Source organism: Acomys minous, assembly GCF_964271855.1.
Source record: "Acomys minous genome assembly, chromosome: 6".
Taxonomy (NCBI): domain Eukaryota; kingdom Metazoa; phylum Chordata; class Mammalia; order Rodentia; family Muridae; genus Acomys; species Acomys minous.
This window is the reverse complement of record NC_140487.1, coordinates 76,215,884-76,231,071: the sequence shown is the minus strand read 5'-3', so window position 1 is coordinate 76,231,071 and position 15,188 is coordinate 76,215,884. Positions and strand designations below refer to the sequence as shown.

General features: G+C 46.9%; 1 long non-coding RNA gene across 3 annotated transcripts in view; it reads right to left on the bottom strand.

The window, feature by feature from the left end:
* Positions 1-7,757: 7,757 nt before the first annotated feature.
* LOC311600107 overlaps positions 7,758-15,188 on the bottom strand; it is a 172,954-nt gene continuing 165,523 nt past the window's right edge. For 2 of the 3 annotated variants that reach the window (XR_014780143.1, XR_014780144.1), the window contains one exon: positions 14,764-14,901. This is a non-coding gene — a long non-coding RNA (uncharacterized lncRNA). Of the gene's footprint in view, positions 11,752-14,725; positions 14,902-15,188 lie in introns of those variants that run through there. The other variant, XR_014780145.1, reaches the window with a different exon arrangement.

Here is a 15,188-nt window from a genome sequence, read left to right as displayed (position 1 = left end):
GAATGTCTCTAGTGCTCTGGCCGAAGCTTTCTGGATCTCTCCACAGCAATCCTTGTGGTATCTGAAGCAGTTCAGGTTGTTCATGCTAACTGAGCCAACCCCTAGGTGGAGACTCAAAAACCCACATGTAGGCAAACCGGCTGCACCCCAGCAGACCAGGAGACTAAGCCACACCATGACTTTCCTACTGTAACCGTGACAAGTCACATTAAAGGCAGTGTTGTCAATGACTCTAACTACGCTAGCTTCCAAGTCAACCACAGGCCTCATAAGGTAAAGTCAGGTGTCAGCAGTCCCATGCCCTTCTGAGGCTGGAGAGATGGTCTGTTGCATCACCTTCCCACTTCGGAACGTGACACGTTCCACATCAGGGGCCTCTTACCCATCCCAGAGGCAGCAATGTGTGCCTCTCTACTTCCTCCATCCCCACATCTCCTTGATCGCAGCCAAGAAGGGCTGTACTTTTAAGGCCAGAAGTGAGTGGGGAGGCTCCCGGACCAGCCAGCACGCTGTCCCATCTCACAGTGCCTGAACCACTGCATCTGCCAAGCCACACAGGGCCACATCTTCACAGAGTTTATGCATTAGCACATGGGCTTTTTTTCTTAAGATTTAAAAACAATTTTATGCCTATTACAAAGGTATTATTTGCCCCAAATCAGCCAGAATGATGCCCCATTTCCCCCAAGTGGAGTTGGTAGGTTTTTTCTTTTGCTCTTGGGATACAGACGCTTATTTTTATTTGGAGTTGGTTATAAGTTATTACTGGTCTTATTCAGAGAGAGAAAAAGAGGTTGGACTCAGGGATGTGTCTCTTTTCCTTTGCCTGTCTTTCATAGGTATGGAGACAGGGGTTGAAAAAAAAAGGAGGAATATAGAAATATATAGGGTTGATAGGACAAAAAGTAGATTATTGAATCTACTCCTCAACTTAATTACCTTAATTGTTACTCACAAATAAGTTTATTGAATTGATTGGTATAGAATTTTGTGTATCTATGCACAATAAGTTTAATTTTGATACAGTGGTATAGAATTCAAATTTAAGATAATTCTTCACACACAATATATATATTTCTACTCTAGTTTGTGGTATTGTACCCATATATACAACTCGATTATAATACAGTTTACTTCCACTACTTTGAAAGTGCTATTGCAGGCTGTTTAGGATAATTAAGTAATAAAAATTAATTGTTAGTTGATCAAGTCATGGTCATATCAATTACTAGCCTATTTTTATTACAAGAATATACATCCTAGGTTTTACAGATAGATATGATTCTATAGACAGATAAGGTAAAATAGTTAGATAAGGTCTTCAAAACCTCAGAGACCTGCAGAATATGGCATTTAAAGATGTTTTTATTATTTTTAAGATTCTTTGACAATATGACAGGTTAAACTCATGGCAACACCCAGCCTACCTCAAAGAAGATGATGAGCATCAAAGAACCTCTTTATGGAGATGGCTTCAAATGTGGCAAACAATCCACTGGGCAAAATGTCATTTCTGCCACAGACAGAATTCTGCCTAAAAATGGGCAAGCTTGGATGCAGGCAGAGTCAACAGCCAACTCTGCCAAGGCAGGGTAAGCAAGTCCTCAATAGTTCCTGCCTCACAAATATGTCTGTCAGATATATTGGGCCAGAAGGCTGAAGATGATGCTCCAATGTTTAGAGAGTTTTGGGTGACTGTTCAGGCAACAAACTGTCATTTTTTCATTTTGGAAGCTGCTAACTTGCACTTCCTGTTTACTCAGGTAATTAAGTTTTATTCCTTCTCAAGTCTCCAATGGGGCTGAAAGACCAGATTAGTTTAGTTTTACAATTAAGCTTAGTTGTTTAGTGGTTAAAATATTTTTAGGTCTAGACAGATTTTTTAAAGTTGATAGAGACGAGATATGATAGATATTGATTTACATTAAAAAACTTAGACTTAACAAGATGGGAAAGATGTTTTCTTCAAGGTTGCCAAATTAAAATAGCCAAAACATTATGAATGTAACATTTTTATAATTCCTGATTGTTTCACGGTTCTTCTTGCTGTATGTAGTTTATTATATTTATGTGCAATAAGATAAATGTACATGTAAAAAAATCTATCAAGGAACACAAATATTTAGTGCCCATAAAAGAAAAAAAGAAAAAAATCTTGTAGGTGTTTGTTTACATGCACGTGCACGTGGGTGCCCACAGGGACCAGGAGAGGGTGCTGGATGCCCTGGAGTGCCCAACTTATGGTGGCCGTTAAGTCACTCCACATGGGCACTAGGAACCACATTGGAGTCTCTGCAAGAACAGCACATGCTCTCAATCGCTGAGCCACCTCTCCAGCCCCAAGGACAGCGACCTCTTTTTGCTTGTGTGAGAGGACCTTTGTTCTACCTACATGCGTGCTGCAATTAGGTAATCCACCAGAAAACTCCTGTCAGTGGTCAGAGACCTTGGACATTGCAGTCCTGTCCCTACTACGGACAGAGTTGAGGAGCCAGGGAACCCACAACACGAAAGCCAGGACCCAAAGCACCCGGAAGAATCCGGTAGAGCAGTGGGCAGAAAATTATAAACTGGGAAAGAAATCAACAGCCCTGAAATAGCTGTGACTCCCTCACACAGGGGAAGAATGACGCTAAACCCAGCTTTCAGGTACTGAAGGGCAGTCGCAGAAACAAATATTGTGATGTTTTAGAAGACACGGTGGGGATGTTTCCAGAAAGGACAACACAGAGAGAGAGGGGAGAAGGTAAGTCAAGCCAGTGGCTGAGTGCAGCACATGGAAAGAGGTGGCCCCAGGAAAAAAAACGAAAGAGAAAACAAGGCCAGGGAGGAACTTTTGCTGGAGTGGAGCGACAGCACTGTCCACATGGTGGCAATGCCCAAAGCCCAACCCAGGGAAGGAAACAACAGGGCCAACCCCTGGGGAACACAGGATATGGGGGGGGGCGGGGAGCAAACTGAATCTTTCCATCAGCTCTGCACTAGGTGTCAACGCTGGGCACGGGAGGGTGAAAGTCTGAGGGATTTTCTTTTTCTAACCAGGAATTCCACACTAACACTATAAACCCTCAAAACAAAGGTCACCAGTGACTACCGAGGGGTGTGTGTGTGTGTGCGTGCGCGCTTCTTTAACACACATGCACATCTCAGACACACAGAAGGGAGCTGGGGTGAGGACTACAGAGGCGAGGGCCCGGAATGCATTTAGCCCAGGAAGGAAGCAAGGGCAAGGGAACCAGGGAGCCGAGAAAGGCACTGATCCAGACCAGTGTGGGAGGAAGCTGGGCTCCAAGAAAACAAAGCACAAACAACGGTGACCGCACACTCGTCCCAACACGCTGAGAGGAAGCTACAGCCCCGCAGTCAGGATTAGGAGTGAATGGTGAAGTTTGTGGAAACAATTTTTCAAATCATAGTTAACTCATTTCAAAATTTAAGCAAGGGTTTTGAAGGAATGTGAATCTGTCTGGGTGGGCTATAAAAGCCTCTCTCCATGTCACCAACGCTAATCCTTTTTCTGTGTTCACATGTGTGTTCATGTGCGCACACAGGCACCTCAGGTTCACCTCAGGTGTTCTCCAGTCCAGCTGCCCACCTGTTTTTTTGAGACCATGTTGTTCACTAGTCCTTGACTAGTCCTTGGGCTATAATTGAATGTGAAGGTAAATGGAGTGAGATGCTTATGGGGGTCAGGTAGTGTTAAAGCTAAATCCTCACATCCCATGAGGGAGGGAAGGGGAAGAAGTCAGAAAGAATAGAAGTCAGCACCTTAAAATGCAGAGAATCAGAAGACACAGACCAAATATAGTTTGTGGACGGATAACACATCAATCACATTAAAAGATTAAGCTAAGAAAAAAAAAAAAAAGACAAGTCAAATGCCACACTGATAAGCACCTAAACAAAATGTGGTATGTCCATACGATGAAATATTATTTAGCCATGAAAAAGAAACATAGTATTGATGGACACTAAAATGTGAGTGAATCCTGAAAACATCACACTGAATGAACCTAGACAAGAGAATTTCATAGTGTATGGTTCTGTGAAATGTTCAGAACACATGCATCTATAAAGGGATTTTGTGTGTGGTGGTGCACGCCTTTAATCCCAGCACTCAGGAGGCAGAGGCAGGTGGGTCGCTATGAGTTCGAGGCCAGCCTGGTTTACAAAACAAGTCTAGGACAGCCAAGGCTACACAGAGAAGTCCTGTATCGAAAAAACAAAACAAAAGAAACAAACAGCAAACAAAAAAGAGCAGATTTCGCTAGGAGCCAGGAAGTAGGGAATGAGAAATGCTGACTTACTGGGCACAGGCTTTCTTTCAAAGTGAGGAGAATTAAGACTTTGTTGATTTGATAGTTGTACAACACCATGAACAGCTTAAAAGCCATTGTATTATATACTCTAAAAATGGTTACGATGATAAACTTCATATTTTCTGTTACTATGTTACTTTATTTTATTGTAATAATAAAAATACATAAAAATGCTGATGGAGGCCAGCTGTGGTGGCACACGCCTTTAATCCCAATACTCTGGAGGCAGAGGCAGGTGGATCACTGTTAGTTCAATGCCAGCCTGGTCTACAAAGTGAGTCCAGGACAGCCAAGGCTACACAGAGAAACCCTGTCTCGAAAAACCAAACCAAACAAACAAAACAAAAAAGTTGTTCACAGTCTCGGCAGCAAACACGTTCTTACTTTGTTAGCACAGGACGCTGACCTGGGTGACATGCAATGGCAGCGTCACTGCAGCTGTGCGATCTCACTCGGGCACAAGAGAAATGACCTAGCACCAGCATGCTGCACAGTATTAGGAATTACTGACACACGCAGTTTTTCAGCAGTACCAACAGTTTGTTGCCTTTTCATTCTGAAGCACAGAAGCACAGGAAACTTGGATTTGGGGTTCTGAGCAGTAAGGTCTAGTGAAGGAGTTTGTTTTGTTTCCTCCATCATCATCATCATCATCATCGTTAAATTCCACTTCCCTCTTCTTGGCATGCCCCCATAAATGTTCACAACATCTCTTGATGCTCGGTTATTAAAAATCAGATGAGCCGGCAAGAGCCTGACTCTAGAGTCAACAACAAAGCAAACTCCAGGCACCCAGATTTGTCTGTCCATTTCAGAGTTAAAATTTAGGATTTGTGGATTTTTAAAAAATGGTTTATTTCTGGTTTTTGTTAGTTCATCAAGAAAAAAATATTACAACCCTATCTCGCTCAGTGACTTTTTAGATCTATCCAAACCTTAGTCACTTGTAAGATTCATTTTCTCCATTTATAAGTCTAGTTAAAGTTCAGCCAGGAGAGAATGTAGACTGTTAAGTAGTACTTGGAAATGGTACAAATACCACAGGCTAGGCATGTCTAACCTGTAGCCCACGGGCCACACCTCCCTCAGGGCAGCTATGACTTCCGTCCAAAACATCCCAAGTACACTTAAAAACCTATGAAATTACTTTTTCCAGCCCCTCTGCACTAGCTAATAGGAAGTTTGTGGATGACAACATCTCACTGCACTGTGAAAAGGCAGGACACATCTACCAGAGGTGAGTGTGTCACACAGAGTGCAATACTGAAAAATGGTTCAAGTAAGCAGCTGTAGTGTTGACAGATCTTCTCTAAAATCCTAGCACATGGGCGTTCCTCCTTTGTAGAGGCACGGCACACCCCTCTAACAGAAGCTTGGTAAGTCAGGACAGTACAGCCTGGAGCCCAGCGGAGAAGTCACCAGCAGTGCTGTCCTTTAGGTGTCTTTGCATGTAGCAGGGAGTGGAGCTGTTGGTGACATCAGCATCTGGGATAGGACAAACTGGAAGGTGTAGTGGTTGGGCTCCCTACTGTTCACAGGCCTAGGAAAGTCACTGTGGATTTACCTAGCGTATCTCTTTCCTAAGGACGTTTCAGGACGATAGCTTAAGTCCGTGTTTCTATGTCCGTTAATTTAGCTGAGTCACAGACACAGGCCCAACTAGTTAGTTGAACCACTTAACTTCTAGGCCTCCTGAGTCTGGGCAGCTCACCATGCAATCAATGGTCAGTGGCCAGGCAGGCTAGGTGACTATCCCTAGCTGAGCGGATAGAAGCTTCTAGAAGTAAACTGAACGTCTTCGCAGCTCCTCTCAAATTGGTGTGGCCAGTCATTGGTTTTGCTCTTTTATCCTCTAGTTAATCACCAAACCTCAAATCTCCACAAATTATCTAAAATACAACCACCATCGCTGCGTGAATATTTCACCACTTGTTGAATCTGTGACATATGTAATGAAACTCATGTTTAAAATAGAAAGAAGAAAATCTTCCATAGTATGTCTTGGTATTTGTTTTCTTATTCTTACCTGTGGCCCGCAAGTCAGCAATGAATTAGTCTCCAGTTAGTCGGCTGCATGGTGCTTTTCCCCAATCATTATAACCGATTTCAGATGGTGCTAGAAAATTCTATTGACTCTGAACACCAAAAGAAATCAGTCATCCTCTAAGGGGTCACAAGAGGTCATGTGAATTGGAAAGGCCCAAGCCTTCACTCTGTCCCATAGGGTCTTCATCCAGGCATGATGGAGTCCGCTTCCATAGAAGGCTTATTGCGTGAACACGTGCAGAACTCTAACAACGGACGCATAGAGCTACGCACAGCACGGAGGCCAGCAGGCAGGGGCTGCGACTTGAGCAGGCCTGGTGGCCTGTTTTTGATTCTGGGTAATTCAGGGCTGTACCACCCACTCCTTTTGCGGTTGGCAGGGACGCTGTTCTCCCCCAAGAACACTGATTTCAAATGGTGCTAGACAATCACTATTTAAATCTAAACCACCATATGAAACCAGCTTCCTGAAGAAGCTTTAGCTCTGTTTCCATGTCCTTCCAACCGTCTCCAGTCATCCTACAGCGGGAAGAGCTAAGTCCGTGCATTACTTGGCAATCTCAGGCATTCCTATGTGACTTCATGTGGCAGGAGGTGGGGTGCTAGGTCAGCCGTTCACTACAGACTGCCCTCCGAATGATAAAGCTGAGAACAGAACTCTCCTGAGACCCCGGCACAGGCAGCCGTGGACCCCGGGAGCCACACTTCCACACGCACGGTGCTGAGGGGGGCAGAGCCGCGGAGCTGAGAACACTTTGTAAGCACAGCACCCCTCAGATTGACAGGTGAATGAGTGCAATTCGGTATTCTGAAGAGCACACTGGGCCAGCTCAAAGGCAAAGCTGGGTGCTAATAAGACCCCATCCCTCCCTTTTCCAGAATAGCGAGCTCAGGTCTTTTGCTAGCCTTCAATTCTCCTACAGAAGCTTTGAATTTGAGGTATCTGACATATTATCATCACTACTATTATTTGAAACATGGTCTAAGTATGTAGCTCTGGCTGTCCTGGAACTTGCTATGTAGACCAGGCTGGCATCTTAACTCAAGAGATCCACCTGCCTCTGCTTCCTGAGTGCTGGGATTAAAGCTGTGGCCACCACACTGGGTTATTTTTGCTAATTTCCTGTCTCCCTCCCACTAACTCTTGACATAGTCTTGCTAGGCAGTTTGCTGTCATTCTTTTTAGTGTGCCAGGGGTCATGCTAACTACATCCATACTCTTAAAAAAAACTATTGAGGAACATTTCAGATGTTAAAACGTTAATATTCTTTTTTTAAAAATAACTCTTAATAAAATGTTTTAAGTTAACTTTCTTTTTTAAAAGTAATTTCTAAAATATATGGAAATTAAAATACAATTAACATCATTTTCTCCCTTCCCTTAATCCCTTTCCTGTGCATTCTCCAATTCACGGCCTCCGTTTAATTGGTGTTACACATGCATTCTTTCCCAAATACATGGAGCTCACTCTCCAGCCCTGGAAGTTTTCTCTATTCTCGGTGTAGGGGCCTTCCAGGTGCGTCTGAATGAAGACCGTCTTCCAGTTTGGTTTGTTTGTTGTCTGGTTTTTAGGTTTGGTTTTGACTTTATGAGGCAGAATTCCTCTGTGTAGCCCTGGCTGTCCTGGACTCACTCTATAGACCAGGCTGGCCTCAAACTCACAGAGATCCACCTGCCTCTGCCTTCTGAGTCCGGGATTAAAGGTGTGCGCCACCGCCGCCACCCAGCTAGTTTGGTGCTCTTTTGGAGAACATAGTTTTTCTTACACTAGTGAAAGAATTTTTTAACTTAGTCTTTGAAATTATCATCTTTTGGAATAGGCTCTCCCTCTGTAGCCAGCTGGCGTCAATAACTTACTTTGGAACGCTTATCCTGGCCACAGGAAGACATGTGAACATAAAGATGGGGGGTCGGGTGTAGATACAGGACTTACTTCTGTCCCGGAGCTTGTAAGTGGCAACCTTGGGGCTCTATCTGACCAGCCTGATGCTGAGGCGTTAGTTCTTTGCTACCAGAGACCTTATAGTTACCATAATGCCCCATCTTCCCCTAACACGGGGGCACCACTGCCTGCAAATCCCTCACTTTGCCAGTGAGCAGTAGAACAAACCAGTAAAACCAGCCCTGGCCCTAATCCACTGAACAGTACCACATCGGCCACCAGTGGGAAGGAAGGCTTGGAAACCAGTAAGATTTGGTCACACCGAACGGCCAGAGACTCCCTAAACTCCAGTGTGACCTGGAGGACACCCCCATCTTCTCTGCAACCTTGTCCTTAAGTGAAGGGCGTGTCATGTCCGGTTCCCAGCTCATGTCTTCCACGTGAGCATGCTGCTGCTAACACACCGACTCTCTCCAGAGCCTCTCACTTCTAGGAGGTGTGGTCAGGTGGTGACAAGGGTGATGCCATTATGATGCACAGCTCTCCCACTTGCTCCCAGAGGGGGTGAGTTAGCCCCTTGTGCCTCAGTTTCCTCTTTGTACAATGGCAGTTTCCTAACCCACCACACCAGAGTCAATGTGAGGGTTCATTCAGACAGTGTATGAGCGAGATGACTGTACAAGCAATATGTGGCATTTTCTTTGGCAAGAGTAGGGTGCGGGGCTAGGAGGCCTGCCCGGCTTGCAAAGTGGAAGGCATCCATGGATGCATCTCAGTGTACTGGAGTGAGCTCCCGCGATGTATTCAGATTCATTTTTCCATTCAAGGGCCTACATGTGGGACTGCTGCTGTCGCTAATGAGCAGGAGTTTATGTACATCTTTCCTGATTGTGAACTGGCAGCTGGGTGTGCAAGGTAAGAGTGGACGCCAATGGTCACTTAGAAAAATTCACCAGGCATTCACTATGAACAGAATACTGCAAACCTCTTTAAGGGTGATTTGCAAGCACGTGTTTATATTTCCATAGTGGCACAAAATCGTGCTATGTGGATTTTTTTCCAGGCATAGACATGCTGGAGAGGCCCTTCGTTAAAGGAGCAGTTAAGTGATAGTTCAGTGACATATGAACCTCAGGATGTATCCCAGGAAGTAAGCGGGTTCCCCTTCGCAGCTTATATCACTCTGGGCCCTTTGCTCACACACCTTCAAAAGGTCCCATCTCCTTGATGCTTAAGACAGGTAAGTTGGGAAAGGTGCTGCCTACTGAGTGGCATTTACCTCCTCATGCAGGCATCGCTCCGCACTGGGGATGTCTGTATTTGGTGGCTATGACTAAGAAACTTGCCCCTTGGCCTTCCAATGTGCAGACCAGCAAGGTGTGCTGTGCACGAGGACTTAGGAGCTGCTGCATGCTATTAACCTGTAGAGTCGATTAGAGCAGGAACGCATGAAAGCATCTTGCACAGGGCAGGAGGTTTTTATTTTCCAGGCTGATCTGTAACTCCAAAGCTCTAGCGACGCAGGCTGCAGACGGCAGGGCAGCGTCTCACACACTCTTCTCCGCTCACCCTACAGCAGGCAGAGGGCAGTTACGGAACCCAAACTACGTTACGCTTTCCTGTGCGGTCTAACTTTAAAGCTGAAGGTGCCTTTCACTAGAAAAGCAGCCAAGGGCGTAGACGCTGCCATTTCCAAAATATCGATCGCTCAAGTTAATAATCTGGGAATGCTGCCCTAGCAGGCCCACGCAGGACGCTTTACAAGGAACTTAACATACCGACAAAAAGAGGACGAGTGACTCAGCAGCCGAGAGCCTAACAGTGGCAACGTCTAAGTTAGTGACTGCAGTGCCCCTGGCAGAACCCGGAACAGCAGAGGCCTCAAGGCGTATCATCAAGCTAGGACGGCGTGGGGCAGCTCTGTGAGCCGGTCAGACTGGGACAGACCACGTGCCAAGCCAAGCACTGTTTTCTTTTTATTATTAGCGTATCTTATTGTCCAAATTGGTGGGTTTCTTTATGCCATCTCCAGACACACACAGCAAGTCTCTGGCCAGTGCTCGCCCTCATTATGCAGCCTTTTTCTCCTTCCACCGGTCCCTAGCCTCTTCCCAAACACTCCCCTTTCTCTTTATGGATAAGAATGTAATTTTTGTTGGTGGTGGTTTGGTTTGGTTTTTCCAGACTTCCCTTTGAACTCTTGGCTGTCCTAGAGCCTAGCTCTGTACACGATCCGGGCCTCAGCCTCCCCAGTGCTGGGTTTAAAGGTGTGTACTACCACACCTTGCTGTTTTTGAAATTTAGATTCCATGTAAGAGAGGAAACATGCAGTACCATTTGTCTTTCTGAGTTTGGCTTATTTCACTTAACACAATGATCTTCAATTCCACCCATTACCCTGAAAATGCCCAAAGTTCCTTCTTGTAGCTTATACACTTCAAAATAATTTCCAAACGAGAATGGAGTGTCTGCTGGGAAGATTCTTAAGCACTGGGAATAAAGTCTGAAGATGTTGGCTGGTGAAAGAAAAGTAAGAAGCAGCCATGATAACGTTCAACATGGTGTTAACCGTAGAACAGTGTGTGTGTGTGTGTGTGTGTGTGTGTGTGTGTGTGTGTGAGAGAGAGAGAGAGAGAGAGAGAGAGAGAGAGAGAGAGAGAGAGAGAGAGAGAGAGATGTAGGGGCAGGTTAAGAACTAAGGTAGAGAGGAAGACTCATCAAGACCAACACAAAGGGGAGGCCAAAGTGCAGCTAGTACATCAAATGCGACCACAGTCCAGTAGCAGCTTCCCAACTGTCTGGTCACAGATACAAGGAGAGGGACCAGTGTCCCAGAGGGCATCCTGTGCTTTACAGCAGTGTCACAGGACACACCTGCTGCAGCTGCTCTAGGAGCACTCAGGGTTTAGAAAGTGGTTTACTACTACACGTAAGCTGGTGAAGAGCCTCCTAGGCCAGTGCCTGAGCAAACCTGATTACAGAGTGTCTGCCACTCACCTTCTCCTCAGGGGACCCGGGCCCAATGGCCGGCACCCTGCTGCTTCGTGGGCTGTGGGCTATACGCACAGTCTCTGCTGGTAAGTAAGAAAACCACAGGAGCCTGCGAGTTTCCTCACACCAAAGGGTCTGACTTGACAGATCACGTGCAGTCAGTCTCTCTTCTGTTCTGCCTCCCCACATGAGAACTGCGCTGTCAAGGCAGCTCATGCCAGTTCACTGTCAGGACAGAACTGAGGCGAGGCTCACACTGTATGTGCCACCAGGGAGAGCAGAGCACCTAGCTCGGTGAGGGAGCACACTCACTGCTTCTGGCAAGGTGACAGCAGTAAGTCAAAGTCTGGACTCAACAGACGGAGGGGCTTACCTCAGAACCAGACCTACCAACAAGTACTTTTCCTCTCACTCCTGCTCCTCACTGGGCGTCAGCCTGCTGAGCGCCAGGACACATGTGCTGCCCTTTGTCACATGTTATAAAGGAATCTCTCGCCTGTGGCGCCGTTAGCCTGGAATGAGAAGGACAAACAGTGTAAGCCCTGGATTAGGAAGATGATCTAGACGTCAGTCTCTCCTCTGCTGCCTCTGGCAAGCTCCTTAACCCTTTCTTTAGGGTTAACTCTGAGACTGTGAAAACTAACGGGGGGGGGTGAGGGATGGAGGGAGGGGAGAGGGAAACTGTGCAAGGCATACACACCTGCAATGCCAGTGCTTAGGGAGCCGAGGCAGGAGGATCACCTGGACTACGTAGTATTACTGTCTCAAAACAAGTTCTCTCCTCTCCTCTCTCTAGCACACACCTCCCCCTCCCTCCCGGGAAGCTTCCAATCATGTCCCCTTTCCTGACTTGAGTGGACGGCACATCTATTTCTTCAGATGATGATTATCTTTACTGTCTCCACAATCAGGATATTAATGAATACGAAAACAGGACTGGGCATTAGTAACCAAAGACTGTGGGTGGCTTTGGAGGTTTCCGTGGAGGTCAAGGCCAGGCCAAGAGATGTCAAAACAAGGGATCAAGAATTGGGTAAGAGAGATTAAGATCTGAAACAGACTGAGGTGTTCTGGTCACTGTGGCCTACCCGCTCAGGCCCACAGCTTCACTGCGTTCATGGTACTCCAGAGTCTGGAGGGATGAGTCCAACGTAAGCAAATTATAAACGGCGGAAATGGCGGCAAAGGAACAGGTGCTAGACAGAAAGGCAAGATGTAACATGGACAAACACAAGTGGTGCCAGCTCCCACATGCCATGCACGCGGGAGGGACATGTTACCTCGTTTGTAAATAGATTAGCCAACAGCAATGCAACATGGTCACATAGTCTTCGACGAGCAGACCTCCCCTACTCCTATAACCAACCACAAAGTGTTCACAGGCAATGCTAGAGAAATACCGAGGCAGAGAATGTACGACGTCTGACCCTGACCTTAACCCAGCTGCAGGATGATCTCTATTGCACAGAGCAAGAATCTTGCTGGAGCTAGTGCCACGCTGTCAGAGCACAGCACTCACTCTGAATGGGATGGACTGGGAGGGAGGCGCTCCTGAGCAGACAAGGCTCTCTGCTGGACCCCCACAGGGCAGCCTGGACAGGTGGAGGAAGGAAGTGCAGGGACAGGACAGGAGAGTTGTCACAGCTGACAGATGGACACCACTGCCTTCAGGAAGTCAGACTGCAAGGTCCTGAGGTAACATGGTACCCGTCCTACCCCAAAAGGTTAGCTAGGAAGAGGAAAGGCAGGAGATAAGAAGAACCATGAATTTTAGGGGGGGGGGGAATGGTTAAAAGCAGTAAATGCTTATTAGGGTCTAGCCTGTGCAAGCTCTGCTGACGACAGGATAGTGATCAGAAGACACTGACGGGGGGCACAGGACAGGACCAGACTTCAGGGCCTGGATAAACTTTCCTGTGGCGTACTGTTCCTTGACCCATACAGAGGTAAGGGTAAGAGTAAAGGGGTAAGGACCAGCCCCTTCAGTGTTCCAGGATGGCTGGGGCAGCCTTTGCCCTGGGAGCCTTGGGAGCAGGGTGCCATTATCTGTTATTTGATGTGGCTAGAGATGGAGAAAAGATCGTAGGACAGCCTGTAAAGGCCCTTCAGGCCAACACAGGGCTTTGTCTTGTTTCCTGACTTCTTCTAGAAAAGCAAAGTTAGTTAACATGTCACCAGTCCCCAAATCACACTCACACTGGAGCAGCTTTTAAAGCACAACTAGACAGAAGATGTTCCTGTAACTGAAGTGAGGGCCCCTTGGCCTCACAAAGAATGCCAGGACCCTGGAGCAGGCAGAGCCTTCGGCCCAAGACTGTGCATGCCGCAGACACGGTCATGTTAAGGCCCTGCTGTTGGAAAAGAAGAAATGAAAACCCAAGGTAGAGGCTGGAGACGGGGCACTGCAGTTAGGAGCACTGGCTACTTTCTCAGAGGCCTGTAGGTTGGTTCCCAGCACCCAAGGCAGGTAGCTCACAGCTGTCTAGAGCGCCAGCTTCAAGGGACCCAATGGCCTCCTCTGGCCTAGAGGTACACGTGTGTGCACAGGGGCTTCCAGGAAAGACCACCATAGACACACTGGTGGCTCACTTGCCAAGCTCTTTTCTTTTTTTCCCCCTTTTTTTATTAATTTATTCTTGTTACATCTCAATGGTTATCCCATCCCTTGTATCCTCTCATTCTTCCCTCCCTCCCATTTTCCCCTTATTCCCCTCCCCTATGACTGTTCCTGAGGGGGATTACCTCCTCCTGTATATGCTCATAGGGTATCAAGTCTCTTCTTGGTAACCTGCTGTCCTTCCTCTGAGTGCCACCAGGTCTCCCCCTCCAGGGGACATGGTCAAAGGTGAGGCACCAGAGTATGTGAGAAAGTCATATCCCACTCTCCACTCTACTGTGGAGAATGTTCTGACCATTGGCTAGATCTGGGTAGGGGTTTAAAGTTTTACGGCCTGTATTGTCCTTGGCTGGTGCCTTAGTTTGAGCGGGACCCCGCCAAGCTCTTTTCTTTAGCAGGTCTTTAAAAACAAAATTATCATAAAATGAATTGCCTATTTTCGACATTTAGGCAGGTGCTGGGGGCAGGGGCATTGTTACTCTTTTCCAGAATCATGCCAGGAGCCAAACAGGATGGCCACCCTCCACATGGCTTCCATGGGCTCTGAAAAGCTCAAACTGAGTGTCGGTAGAGCCAAGGCTAGCTGGGTGGGAGGGCCTCCACTTCAGGCTGACAAGCTGGGCTTACATGTTCCAGGGAAAGCAAGGGTTGCAATAATGAGGCCATTATGAGAGCTGGGGCATGAATGAACAGCAGTCTTAAGTTCTACCTAGAAGGACATGCCTAGGATTTACTCACTGGAGGGCTCCATGGCAGAGACCTGGATACAAATCCTATGCCTTTGACTTGACTCTCTCTTTAGACCAAGTTTTAATCTCTTGGCTCAGGTGACTGTTCTTACACGAAACGGGAGCACTATGCTGTCTTACCTGATCAAGAAGGAAATGTTGGTGGCTGAGTGCCAGTGCGCGGTGGATGCTGAGCATCAGCTGATGTGCTTTTTCTCTGGTTGATGCGGCTCTTCCTATGGTGTGGCGCCTCTTGGGACTAGTCCATTAGGCTTGTCCGGCATGTTCCCTGACGCGGCAGGGGTGGCTGGTCTCTCCTAGGTTTATGAGGAAAGGCAATGCATTGCATGCATCCTTCTTCCTGGAGGCTACCCTCCCCCAAGCCTCGGCTGAACAGTGAGGGGTGAGTTCACTGTTCTCCATAGGCTGCCCTGACCCCTGTGTCCCCCGCAGCGGGCACTTCCAAGTACCCAGACCAACTAAATCTGACATTTGTTCAAGCCCTAGAGGACAGCATGTTCTTAGAACAGTGCTCTGCTCTGTCTCCTGTGGAAGGTTGTTTTATTAAGAACCACTGTGGCACACGTTCTCATCTAAAGGGAAA